Raw genomic sequence first — 13,595 nt, 5'->3', positions numbered from 1 at the left:
ATATATATGTGTGTGTGTGTGTGTGTGTGTGTGTGTGTGAATTCAATTAAAAGCTCAACTCCCCCACTATACACACACACACACACACACACACACACACACACACACTCAATTGATAAGTTGCTGTAACTCAGAGCAAAACACATGCAAAACCATGAAGTGGTCACCCCTTACCTTTTTAAACAGAGCTAAGCTGAAATTCAGTAGAAGTCTAATGACAATGATCCAAGATTTTCCAACGTGTTTAGAACTTCCAGAATTTATCTTTTGTTGGAATAACCTTCAAGAAGGAGAACTCACCTCCACACCACAATAAATATCTAACATAGGGCTCTACTGGAAGGATGATTAAAAATCTTAATTAAAATTTGTCTAATCTCAATTAATTACTTGGTTCCCTTGATAGTTTACAACTCTCCCTCAATAGAATATATAGAATTAGTGAAAATGATGGTTAGCTTTGACTTTGTATATTATTGAATGCTGTATTTTATCATAATGTCTAAAATAATTTCTCAACATTGAGAATTTGTTTTACTAATATTAGATAATTAATTTAAAATGTAGCAGTAGCTATACAGTATAACTTTCTTTAATAGGATTATAGATATTACAACTGAGCATTCATATAATCAAGATCCTTCATTTTATAAATTAGGAGGTTGAGACTCAGTGAAACTGAGTGACTATCTCCACCAGAGTGGAGACAGAATCAGCATGCAAATCTAAGTCTTCTGATGTCAAATCTAGCATTTTTTTGTATCATGCACATATCAAAAAACGTGTTCATAGGCCTGAAAATCAAACAGTTTAAGAGCTGGGAAGGGACTTCGCAACTTCTAGTCCCATCTAGACTAGAACAAATATACCTACAATTCAATTTCAAACAGATAGTATTCCAAACTCTTCTTCAGTTCTCTAGTGAGGGGAAAGTGATAGACTCCTAATACAATGCTTTTCACTTTCAGATAACTCTGGTAAGAAATTGCTCTTTACTTCAAGCCAAAATCTTCATCACTGCAGTTTCTAACCAGCTTTTCTTCTTGAAACAACTCAAACAAGTATAACCCCTCTTCCATATGGGAGCACTTCATCTGCTTGAATAGCAGTGTTATGTTCCTTGTTAGCCTTTGTTCCTCAGACTAAACATCCCCAATTCATTCAGCAGATTCCTCTGTGAATCTGTTATATGGATCAGTCTTCTCATAATCTTGACTCAGAACTGCACACAGTAGCACAAATGATCTGATTAAGGCCCAGAAATAGTAATATAATTATCACTTTCATTCTAAATACCTAATTAATGTCCAGAATATTTTACTACTAAATCAAAACTAACTAGCTTTTCTTCTTTTACTTCACAATAATATTGGTTAAAAATGGTGTTGCTGTACACTGAAATCTCCAGAAATTTTTTGTTAGGAATTGTTATGGCTGGTAAAGAATATGATAATGTATATATAGAGAACTATCCTAGACTTTAGTGCTAGATTTTTACTGCTGCTATTTTTTTTTACTCTACTGTCAGATGCAAACACTTTGAAGAAAAGCAGAGAGGGTTTTGAAATGTAAAATCATAGACTATGTGGGCAATGTGTGAACTCTGACTGGGAAGGGAGAGGAAATAATGATCTCTGCCTCTGCTATAGAAACCCCCTTTGGTGCCTACATAGGGCTCTAATTGTTTGCTGTACCACCTTGGCAAGAATACTTCTCAGGCATTCATCCTGACTGGCACTGTGTTCCAGAGAATTTGCATAGAAGCTATTCATACTGAATCATGGTTGTACATTTAACATTCCTTCTCGCTGCTTTCTTTTGGCAGTCAAACTCATATATAAAAGCAAGACAATTCTTGTGAAGGTCTCTGTAGTGTGTTCTTTACCAAAAGGAAAACAAAAAGAACTGATCAATTCCAGCTAATATATAGGTTTTACTGCTTATATAACATGTAAGGAAGCATCAAGGGTTATACGTGATAGGCTGACAATTGAATCTCTCTCTTTTACTATTGTCAGTAATGATGGACAATGCTAGTGGTGAAGTTAAAGATTTTCAGTGGTGTATAAGAATCTAAACTTTAAAATTTCTTTTTTTACATTAAAAAATTCAATGTGATGTAGAATTTTTTAAACTTAAAGTAAGCTGGACAGTTGAAAGGATAAAGCCCTGAACATGGAGTTAAGGTAAGATAGATTTTTTTTTAAAAACTGTAATACTGAAGGAAGGCATTTAATTATTCAAGGCTCCAGTTTCCTTACCTGTAAAATGATATCATTATATATTGTGTTTCCTTTTAGATACATAGCAAGGGTTCAGTAGTGCCATTTACCACACCCATTATCATACATGTTTTATATAATATAATGGAGGTATGTAGTAGAATATATATTTATCCCTTTATACATTTTTGTACACACACACACACACACACACACACACACACACATAAGTGTTTTCTATCCATTTAAATGAAACCTACTGGATAACTATCCTCTTCTATCATGGATAAACATAATTTTTTAATATAAAAGAGAGCTACTTTTAAATAGGGAGTACATATAGGCCTATATGAGAGTATATTATTATGTCTAATAGTTTTGACTAATGAACAAAAGACCAAAAATAGAAAAAAATATATATATATATGTATATATACACACAATGAGAGTACAGGGAATGTGGATATGTATATTTCATTTAATCCTAGAAATTTAAATTATATTCCTACATTAAAGATTTATGCCACTTAAAGGAAGGATTGTGAATTATTAGGGACAATATCCAGTATTCTTTTTTTAAAGAAACTACTAAAGATAATTTGATATTTCAAATAAAAATAGGCAAACATCCATTTCAATATATACAAATGTTTTCATTTCATTTTAAACTGGAGAATACCCTGGATGGTTCAAATAGACCTGAAATATATGTAGATAAATATCTATCATTTGGGGAAAATATTGCTGTCTCTCTGTCTTTGTGTCTCTATCTTTCTCTGTTTCTCTGTTTTTGTCTCTCTGTATTTCTCTCTCTCTCAGACATACACACACAAAGATACTGACACATATATATTTAAACCTTTTATGCAATTTGTTCAAAATATTCCTTATGAAAAGTCGCATGAATCTTTCCATGTTCAGCTCAGGTTTCCTAGTTTATTCTTTCTCAAGCAGATGCTTTTGACCTTTTTAATATCGTGGACTCTTTTGGAAACCTCTAGACTCCTTTTGAGAATTAAAATTTAAATGCATAAATTGAAATACATATAATTAGAAAGGAAACTAATTATATTAAAACATTAATTTTTTGAAAATAAGTTTGTGAATTTCAGATTAAGGACTCTTGCTCTACTAACAAGGAAATATAGTCAATTTATTATTAAAAGAAAAAATTCAAATATCACAATTAGAGAGGGGAGAAGTATAAGTTTTTAACTGATCCTGGCTTGGGATCTTTACTGCTGAAATTATCAATTATAATTAGTATTTTCTAAATAAGAATCCCTTCATTGGCTGGCAGTACTTTGCTAACAAAATATGGAGTCCTGATTATGTGAGCTTTATTTCAAAAGAAAGCATACTAAAGCTTGTCAATACTATTTTTCTCCAGTAATCATTTTTTTAAAGACTTGGCAATATTTCACTGAAAAAGGTCCAAAAAAACTTTTAAACAGATCAAAGGAGGATTATAATGAATTATCTAAAGAATCAGAATGTTTACTTAAAAATTGACAAAGTTTTGAGTCTGGTACTGAGAGTCAGAAAAATCTTTGAATCTAATTCTGTCATTGACTTTGGTTTAACATTCAGACAACAATGATGTTGTATTATGTAGTGGAAAGCAAACTGATTTGAGTCAGAAGACCTAAGTAAGATCATTTATCTAGTCCTGATTCTCTCCCTTTGTCTCTTTTTTCTCTGTCTCTGTCTGTATGTCTGTCTGCATCTCTCCCTTTTTTTATATGAGGGAATTGGATTATGTAGCCTTTGAGACTCCTTATAAATCTAAATGTCTGACCCTTTAATCCCTACAGGACATTGTTACCTGGGTATCTTGGCCAAACTCTACCTATAAGTTTTCAAATATTTCCATAGTAAACCAAATGCCTTCTGCTCTTTAAAGGTAATGGTAATTGGGCATCAGTAGCTAAGGTCAGATGTGTTCATGATTTACTAACTATATAATTATTTGTACATATATTGTGTGAGGAATCTTGCCATATCATACCAAGCACATGATGCATTAGTCTGCCTGACCTGTAATGAAAGTGCTTTTAAAATATTTTAGTTTTTGTGACATATTTAACATGTATAGGGTGGAGGGAGGGAGGGGAACAGTCAGAACAGCAGTGAGTGCAAGGGATAATGTTGTAAAAAAATTACCCAGGCATGGGCTCTGTCAATAAAAAAAGTTATAATTATTAAAAAAATTATAAAATATTTTAGTTTTTGCAAATGTTTTCTTTCCCTTTTCTTGAAGCAGGTCTCAGAAAGACATTTCCCCCTATAATCTGTCTGAATTTTGCTTCTCTTATTTCTAATATTGACTGATTTAGAAAATATAGTCTTGGCTTGAAATATCTCATAACCCAAACCATGGCATAATGGAATATACTATGGACTTAATGTCAAAAGGAATTGTTTTTTGACTTGAGTTCGGCTTCCTGGCTGTGTGAGGTGAAACATGTATGAATCTATTTATATGAATAAGTCAACAAGCAACACGTTGTCATTTCTTGTCTCTATGAATATATTTTGTCTTATTTGACATCTTAAATCATCACTCTGCTTGGACTTCATAGCTCTTTATATGTTTTCTCTCTCAATTAAGAAGCACACTCCTTAAGAGAATAAATCAATTTAAAAAATTATACCCTGTGCTAGTGCTTGGTATGTAATAATTGTTTAAGAAACACTTTACTTACTCATTCATAGAGGAGGTAGATGGCTTTGTGGGGTGAGAAAAGTGTGAAGTCAGGAAGATTTGATTTAAAATTTTGTCCCAGTCACTTACTAGCTCAAAAAGTCCCTTCACCCTGAAAGACTGAAACTTTTTCCTCATCTATAAAATGGGGATAAGAAAACTTATAGCCCAAGGTTGTCATAAAGATTAAATTAAGGTAGCATCTGCAAATCATTTTGAAAATTTTAAAATGCCATATAAATGCAAACTTCTGTTGTGGCTGATTAATATTATTAATAGTAGTAGTAGTGGTGATGGTGGAGCTGGTTATAGTAATTATAATAGTAGTAGTAGTAGGGGTAGTATTAGTAATAGAAGTAGTAGTAGTAAAGGTAGTAGTAGTAGAAATAGTAGTAGTAGAATCAGTCTAATATATGCTGACATTCTGCTAGGTGCTTGTGATAAAAACACAACAGTAAAATTACTCTTGCACTCAAGGAGTTAATTCTATTAAGAAATACATATTTTCAGTTATATAGAGAGATAGAAATATGAGACCTAGATAGTAATAAACAGATATGCACTCTAGGCAAGATGGCTTTTTGGGGGAGACATTGATATCTGGGGGAATCAAGTCCATCTTTCTGTAGAAATGTTTCCAAAAAGGAAAAAAAAAAATCTATGCCTTTTTATTCCTTGACAACTTTATCTATGTGTTTTTTATAGTTCCTCCTTCTGGGATCCACTTCTATTTCACTTGATAATATGGAGTTACCAATTGATAACATACACACACACACACACACACACACACACATACACACACCAATTTTGCCTTTCCGAACTACAAACAACTTAAATGTCAATTAAAATGTACATATAAAATTATAATTGGCACATTGTTTGTGCCATTTACTTGGTATATAGTAATTTTTTGTTGTTGTTTATTTGTATTTCTATCTAGGTAGATAGATATAGAGCATTTGTCTTAGACTGTACAGATCATTTTTACTTATTAGTGAAATAGGTATTGATTCATCTTTGTATTATTGTTACTTTTGAATTTTCAGGGAGAGAACATACTTTCATTTCCTTTTGCTCCTTCAGAATATTTTATTCCTGATATAGTCCTGCCTCACGTTTGTGATGAAGAATATCTCACAACAGGATTTGTCCACTAAGGTCACCTGCTTTGTTAACTACACTTCTTTTTTCAAACTGGGCAGTTCAGAAGATCCTCAAGGGTTTGTGTAAATCTTTGAGACTGCATTAGAAAGTCTTCAGAAAAGAATCAGGTTTCATTGTTAATGTTCTAGGCATTTAAACTGAGAGAAAAGCATTTTTCTCATATTCATGAATATATTTTAGTTTGTATAACATAATCCTTGTCAAAGAAGGAAAGAGCTACTCTTGTTTCAGTTTGAATACAGTGAAAAAGAAAGCTTGCATCTGAATTGTTCAACCTTTATCCATAACTATTTTTCTTCCCTCCTTTGAGAACACTACACGTTATTCTGTATTTAGAAAATGAATTAATTATATGATGGAAATGAATAGATTATGGGGTTAAATGAAGGAGAGAGGAAGGAAGAAATGATAACATGTGACTGCTTAGTTCTGGTGAGGGAAAAAAAAAATCACTTAATTTGCTGAAGCAGATCATTTATTTTATTGAGCAACCATTGCACAGCCTAATTCACATCCCTAAAACTCAGCAATTTGCGTATTTAAGTAATTAAAGTCAGTAAAGGTGCATTTTTGAGAAATGTATATATATATATATATATATATATATATATATATATATATATATATATGTGTGTATGTATATAAACTAGGAAGAACTCCAGAGGTCATCCAGTTTGACCTCTACTTTGATGAGATGAAAAAATAGAAGCCCAAAGATTTCAAGTTCATAAAAGTAATAAATGGCATGGCTAGAATTCATACCCAAATTTTCCAACAAAAAGAATTGCCATATCTACTTTAACAATGTCTTCTAATTATCTTAGGCTATTTTGCATAGTAAAATGTGTATGTTAGTGAGATACAAGTGTGAAAATTGTGTTTTCACATGATTTTCATTATGTCTTCCATCAAATGAAATGATAATGATGACAGCCACAACTTTATAAATACTTTCAGTTATCCAACTCTGATAGCAGAGGAAAATGAGTCATAAATATATATATTTATATACATAAATATATATATAATATATAATATATATATAGGGGCAGATCTATCACTTCAACATAAGTCTGACTCTAAACATGGAACTCTTTCTAGTGCTATCAGTCTTTGTGGTGAGGGTGAATATTCACACTTGGAATATAATACTGAAATATTGCTAGGGACTAAAACTTTTATTTTAATATTAGCCTATATAGTGATATTTAGCATGACTGAATATATTAAAGAAAAGACAAATTTTCAGTGCTTTATATATGCAAGGCATTGAAATAGAAAGATAAAGAACATGGTATTCTTTCCCTTGTCATGCTATCAACAAGTATAAGATATATAATAATAATGATTGGATCTCCTAAGAATTAAAATCAATGTTCATAATTTATTCTAATAAACTCTGATTTTCCCATCATTCAAGACATTTTGACAGTTATTGTTTTAGTAGTGAACATGACTCTAAATGAGAAGTTTCATAACTTCAATAGTAAAGTAGTGAAAAGTAAGAGTTGATTACAGACAATGCTTTCTTATGTAGTACAAATATTCCCTAATTTCTACTTACTATCATCTGGGTTAAGACTACTGATGACTATCCTTTCTTTTTCACCATTTTCACAGTCTGATGAGTCTATGATCCTGAATAAGTTCCTTTCCTTATTTGTTTCTCATTTTCCTCAGCTGTGAGAAGAGGAAGTTGGATTATGTCCCTCTCATATCTATGATTCCATGAAATTGAATATGAAGCTTGACAAATGTTGCTGTCTCACTGACTTGAAATAGTTTCCACCCAGATTCCAATTTGTTGTTTTGTTTAACTGTTTATGGCAATACCTCATGGGGAACCTTTTATCTTTTTCCCAGCTAAAAAAAAATACCTTTAATAATAATGAAATCTGGAAGAAGGAGAGTAAAATTATTTTTCCATTAAAGTGAAAATAAATGAGGATTGTGTTAGTTTCTTTTTTTAAAAAAAATTTACAGTTATAATTCATGAATTAGTTTTAACAACACATTGTGTTAGATTTGATAAATTGGAAAAGACTTTTCAGAGTGGACTTCAAATACAGAAACAGCTTGGGATAGTGAATAGAGTGCTGGATGTAGAATCAAGAAAATCTGATTTTAAATTCCACTTTAGACACTTCTTAACCATGTGACCAAGTAAATGATGTAACTACTCTATGGCACAGATTTTCCATCTGTTAAATGATGATGTTGGACTCAATGGTTTTTCTGTTCACTTCCAACTCTAGATTTATGATTGCATGATCATCTATCAGATATAATGGAAATGAAATGCTGTAATAACACACTTTGGTAGCATCTTTAAACCCTGAATATCAAGAAGATTCAAAAAAGAAGGGAGCCAATGTTATTATACTCCTATCATTTCTCTTCCTCACAATCCACATATTTGTTGGTGGTTTAAATATCCAACTTGTGGTTTAATAATTCTATTTGGTATAAACACTATAGGATCAAGACTTAGATAAACTATAAATATATAAAAATATATCTTATAAATAAGACTTAGATTAAACTCTTTGTAAGTTACTTTGTCAACACACTCAAATTCATTGGGTTTCATTTTCCTTGCTTATAAAATAATATGGTTTTATCAGATTACTTTTTATGTTCCCCCTATCACCACTTTATATGCTATTACCAATATAAGTTTTGGTTCTGACAATGAGTAGAGCACTGGCCCTAGTGTCAGGAACACCCAAGTTCAAGTCCAGCCTTAGAAACATTCTTTGTGACCTTGACAAATTACTAAAATTCTCTTTCTGTCTCTGTCTCTCTCTTCTCTCTCTCTGTTTCTGTCTTCTGTCTTTCTCTCTCTCTATGTGTGTGTATATATATATATATATATATATATATATATATATACACATGATACATATATATTATATATATATATATATATATATAAAGATAGATGGATATGTAAAATTTCTTTAATAATCATATTGGGGAAATAACAGCATACTTTTCAGGGCTATAGTGAAGATAAAGTGAGATAATATTGTTGAAAAATGATTAGCACAGTGCCAAGCATGTCAAAGATATTATAAGAATATTTATTCACTTTCTTCATCTTTCATAGATCAATAGCTGAAAGGGATCACCAGGTCTAAGATCATCATTTTTTTCTTTTTTTTAAAGAGGAGGAAACTGAGGCTAGAGAAAGATATGACAGAGCTGGAAAAAGTAAAAAAGACAGAGAAAAGACCCCAAAAAGGTATGAAACAGGATATTAAACTAAGATATATCATTCATGAAGTAGATAAGCTTTCTAATTATTATATGTATACATAGTAAAACCAGAAAAACTGAAAGTAATATACTTTTTCCTAATAAGATTTTTAATATTCAGGCTAGCAGATTTTATAAATAATGTTAGCAATGAATTAAAGATATCACATACTATTGCCTTTAATTATAGTTATTCGATTAAGTGAAGAAAAAAATGCCTGAGCATATAACTAATCACAAATTCAGAGAATGGGCATATCTATGAAATAATGAAAAAAAGCAGGACTCCTAAGAATGTAGCTTTGAGTAATGAGAAATCCACATCCATATTTTTGTGCATATGTATTTATAGATGTATGTTTTTATATATATATATATATATATATACGTATATATATAAAGTTATATATATATATATATATATATATATATATATATATATGAAGGTATATTTAAAACAGTTACATATGCAGCCATGCATGGATGTTTGTATATGGTTTATGTATACATAAGGATAAATTCCATAATTTTGTGTGCCTGCTAAAAATGCAAAACTGATATGCCAAAAGGCCCTGAATGAAAAATGTTTGGAAAGAAAGAATACTTCACTGATAGGAATTGAAAAAGAAAGATCACTGGTTTTGCTGTTTTCTTTCCCAATGTACATCTGTTTAGAGCAATATTTTTTGGCAACAATATGTCCATGTGCATAGCTTATATGTACAGAGATTACAGATAATGGTCAACTTCATTTATACAAAACAAAACTCATATAACTGTCCAATGGTTATTTTTCAGTGTGAATCAAAACAATACCAGCAAAAAAGGGGGGGGGGGGGGGAACATACAATGAAATATGAACTATTTCATTTACAATGTCAATTAAAAAAATATTTATTTGCTCATTCTTTTTTATTTACTTGTATTTACTCTTTGCATACATAACTACATATATGTATGCATAGATGTGTGTATAGTATAACATGCACATATATAGTTACACACACATATATATATATCATATATACATTTATACATATACACACACATACACACATACTGTATGCATATGGAGCTCTATCAACTTAAAAGAGAATATACCTATGAAGTCTCTATTCTGAACTGAGAAAAGTAGTAAATAGCTGGGACAAACCCCAGGCTACAATGATAGGACCTTCTCATCCACCATCCTAGACATTTTGGATTTGCTTTTCTGAAATGTAAGTCTCAGAGGTGTTTGAAGTTCTCAACACTGTTCTTTGAAAAGAACTATTGGAGAATTAGGTTTGCTCCAATAGGGATTTTAAAGGTTTTATAGCTTCTGAAGTTCACTGTATAAACTATCATGGCCTATTGGACTGAGTGGTGAGATCTGAGACTTGAGACTTTTAATCCTAAGTACCTCACTGACTTACTAACTGTAACTTCAGGTAAGTCACTTAACCTACCTATCTATTTCAGTATCCTCTCTTGTGACCAGAGGTTACAAAAAAGAAATTTAGTTTTCCAAAGCTATTATTGACAACCTGAAAGTCCTCTGAAAGATCTTAGTTGATTACTAGAAGTAAAGTATAGTCAGAATAAAACACTTTGTTTCTATTCTATTTCCTTTCTCTAGAGACTTCAGATTCTACATGGCAAGTGTAGCAGATAAATACTGTACAAGTTATTTTACAAGTTACTTGAACCTGCATGACTGTAAACAACTGGTTGAAAAGTTCTTTAAAATATGAATTGAATCAGTCAAGTGGTCAGTTATTTTAGGGACATCATAAAATTGACTGAAGTTCTAGTCTAAATCGTAATGAATAATTTGAGTGATGTTAATTTTGGGGGCAAATAATTTAACACATTTGGTTTATTCTTTCCAGAATTTGTTCAGCAACTTGAAGAGAAATATGCTTACATGTGATCACTTTACATCCCAGTTTGAGATGAATGAGTTGAGTTTACAAAAAAAAAAAAATTATTATTAACCATTTAAGTCATGTAAACATATTTATATAATAAAGTATTATTTAAAAAAAGAATGTACTCCCCAAAAAAGAAAAATAAAGTGAAAAATAGGCTTCAGTCTTTACTCAGAGCTCATCAGTTCTCTTTCTATAGGTTGCTAGCATTTTTCATTATAGGTCCTTTGGAATACTTTTGCCTTGAGCAGTACAGCTAATTTTTTTCCAAAAGTAATCATTGTTACAATATTGCTGTAATCATGTGCAAGTATAGTTATGCTTAGTTTATTTTATATCAGTCCATATATGTTTTCCCACGTTTTTTCTGTATTCTTGCTGCTCTTTATTTCTTATGGCACAATAATATTCGATCACAATCATATACCACCACTTGTTTAGTCATTCCCCAGTTGATAGGCATTCCTTCAATTTCTAATTCTTTGCTACCAGAAAAAAAAACTGCTATAAATTCTTTTGTATAAGTGGATTCTTTGCCCTTTTTTTTTTTTTTTTTTTTTGATATTTTTGGGATATAGACCTGGTAGTGATGCTGCTAAGTCAAAGAGGATTTCCAATATGATAGTCATTTGGGTATAGTTTCTAATTGTTCTCCATAATGGTAGGACCAATTTACAACTGGTGGAAAGGTTTTTAAAATTGAATTTCATTCTTATTGGAATTTCCTGGTAAGTCATAACTATTATTATCCCCATTGTCCAAATAAGGAAACTTAGGCAGACAAAAGCTGAGTAGCACAGCTAGTAAGAATCTGAGACAAGAATTCAATTCAAGTTTCTGATCTTTATCTTATCAAGTTCCAGGTCTTTATCTATTGTGCCACCTAGTTGTCTTTTAGAAGGATTTGCTAAACATTATATTGTGTTAATTACAGAGCAAATTTCTCATTGCTATATTAAAAGAACTCTATAAATTTCCCAATGATTATTTGACTTTAAATTTACTTCTCAATCAGTGATCACAGTTGTAACTAATTACCATGTTCTATACTTTTTAAAATCTAAAAAAATTAGTTGGTTCTAGGTATTCTCTAACCCCATTTTCATCACTCTGGCAATGGTAGTATATAGTTGACAAGAAAGAAGAAAGGAACACACACACACACACACACACACATGTTATATAATTTGAAAAAAAAAGCATACTCTTTGTTATTCAAAGCCCTTTATAACCTGGTCCCTCTACTGCCTTTCCAGTCTTCTTCACATTATTATGCAATATAAATATATGTTCTTCAGTCCAGTGACACTGAAATCCTGGTATTCTACAAACAATATAATCCACCTTTTAGTTATGGATATTTTCTCTGCTTGTCCTCTGTGCCAGGAACAGTATCCCTCCTTTGCTCCGATTATAGATATTTCTGGTTCCAAATTCAAACTAAGTCTAATATCTTACCTCTGTTAATTATTTCCTATGTATCCTGTATGTCTGTGTGTAAGTATATGTATGTAATATTTCTTTGTATGTAATCTCTCTTATTAGATTGTAGCTCTTTCAATTCATGGGCTGTAGCTTATCTCATTTTGTATCCCTGTGATTAGCACAATGCCTAGCCATAGAAGGAGCTTAATAAATGTTTATTAGTTGATTACGCCTCACAACAACCCTGGGAATTAGATGCTATTATTATTGTGATTTTACAGTTGAAAGAAATGAAGTAGAGAAAAATTAAATAACTTTCCCAGGTTCATGAAGTAGTATGTGTATGATTTCAAAATTGAACTGAGATCTTCTTAACTTTATGAGGTGATAGGACTTTCCAACTCCATCCATTGCCTAAGAATGAGTGTCATTTTCAATTATTTTTAGCTTCTTGGGCTGGCTCATTATCTGGTGGACAAAATAGTATTCAGTTGTTCAGTAGCATTTTTAGTCAAATATGAATACAGAGCAAACTATCAAGAATAGAGTTCAATTAGGTGCAAATACAAGTAATTGACATTGTACATATCTTTTTTTTTTTTTTTTTTTTTTTTGGATTTTTAGTCCCTGCTCCAAAAATTATTGCTGTCATTCTAAACAAACAGAATTAAATGGTTTCTATGGTTTGGTGAATCAAATATGACTAAGAATTCTTCCTTTTCTCCCTCCAATATATCGACACCTTAATTATGCTGGAGCATCAGCCTTGAAGCATAACACTCACATTCACTTTATATGTTGTAATAATCAGTCCCAATAGATTTAGTAGTTATTATCCCTCTTCTAGTTTGAGTGTTTTCTTATTCTTTTACCACATTCTATTTTATTTCTTTAAAAAACAAACAAAAA

The 13,595-nt window shown here is 31.2% G+C and overlaps 1 protein-coding gene and 1 long non-coding RNA gene across 6 annotated transcripts in view; both read left to right on the top strand.

Moving 5' to 3' along the window:
- Nucleotides 1–13,595, top strand: part of EPHA5 (EPH receptor A5) — a 454,937-nt gene that overhangs the window by 287,733 nt on the left and 153,609 nt on the right. The gene's annotated exons all lie outside the window — the stretch shown is intronic.
- Nucleotides 9,287–11,156, top strand: LOC116419872. Its single transcript, XR_004230203.1, has 2 exons — nucleotides 9,287–9,337; nucleotides 10,970–11,156. It is a non-coding gene; the product is annotated as an uncharacterized LOC116419872 (long non-coding RNA).

The sequence above is a fragment of the Sarcophilus harrisii genome, chromosome 6 (assembly GCF_902635505.1).
Source record: "Sarcophilus harrisii chromosome 6, mSarHar1.11, whole genome shotgun sequence".
In the NCBI taxonomy this organism is placed as follows: domain Eukaryota; kingdom Metazoa; phylum Chordata; class Mammalia; order Dasyuromorphia; family Dasyuridae; genus Sarcophilus; species Sarcophilus harrisii.
The sequence above is the reverse complement of the archived record's forward strand: the minus strand, read 5'-3'. Positions and strand labels throughout refer to the sequence as shown.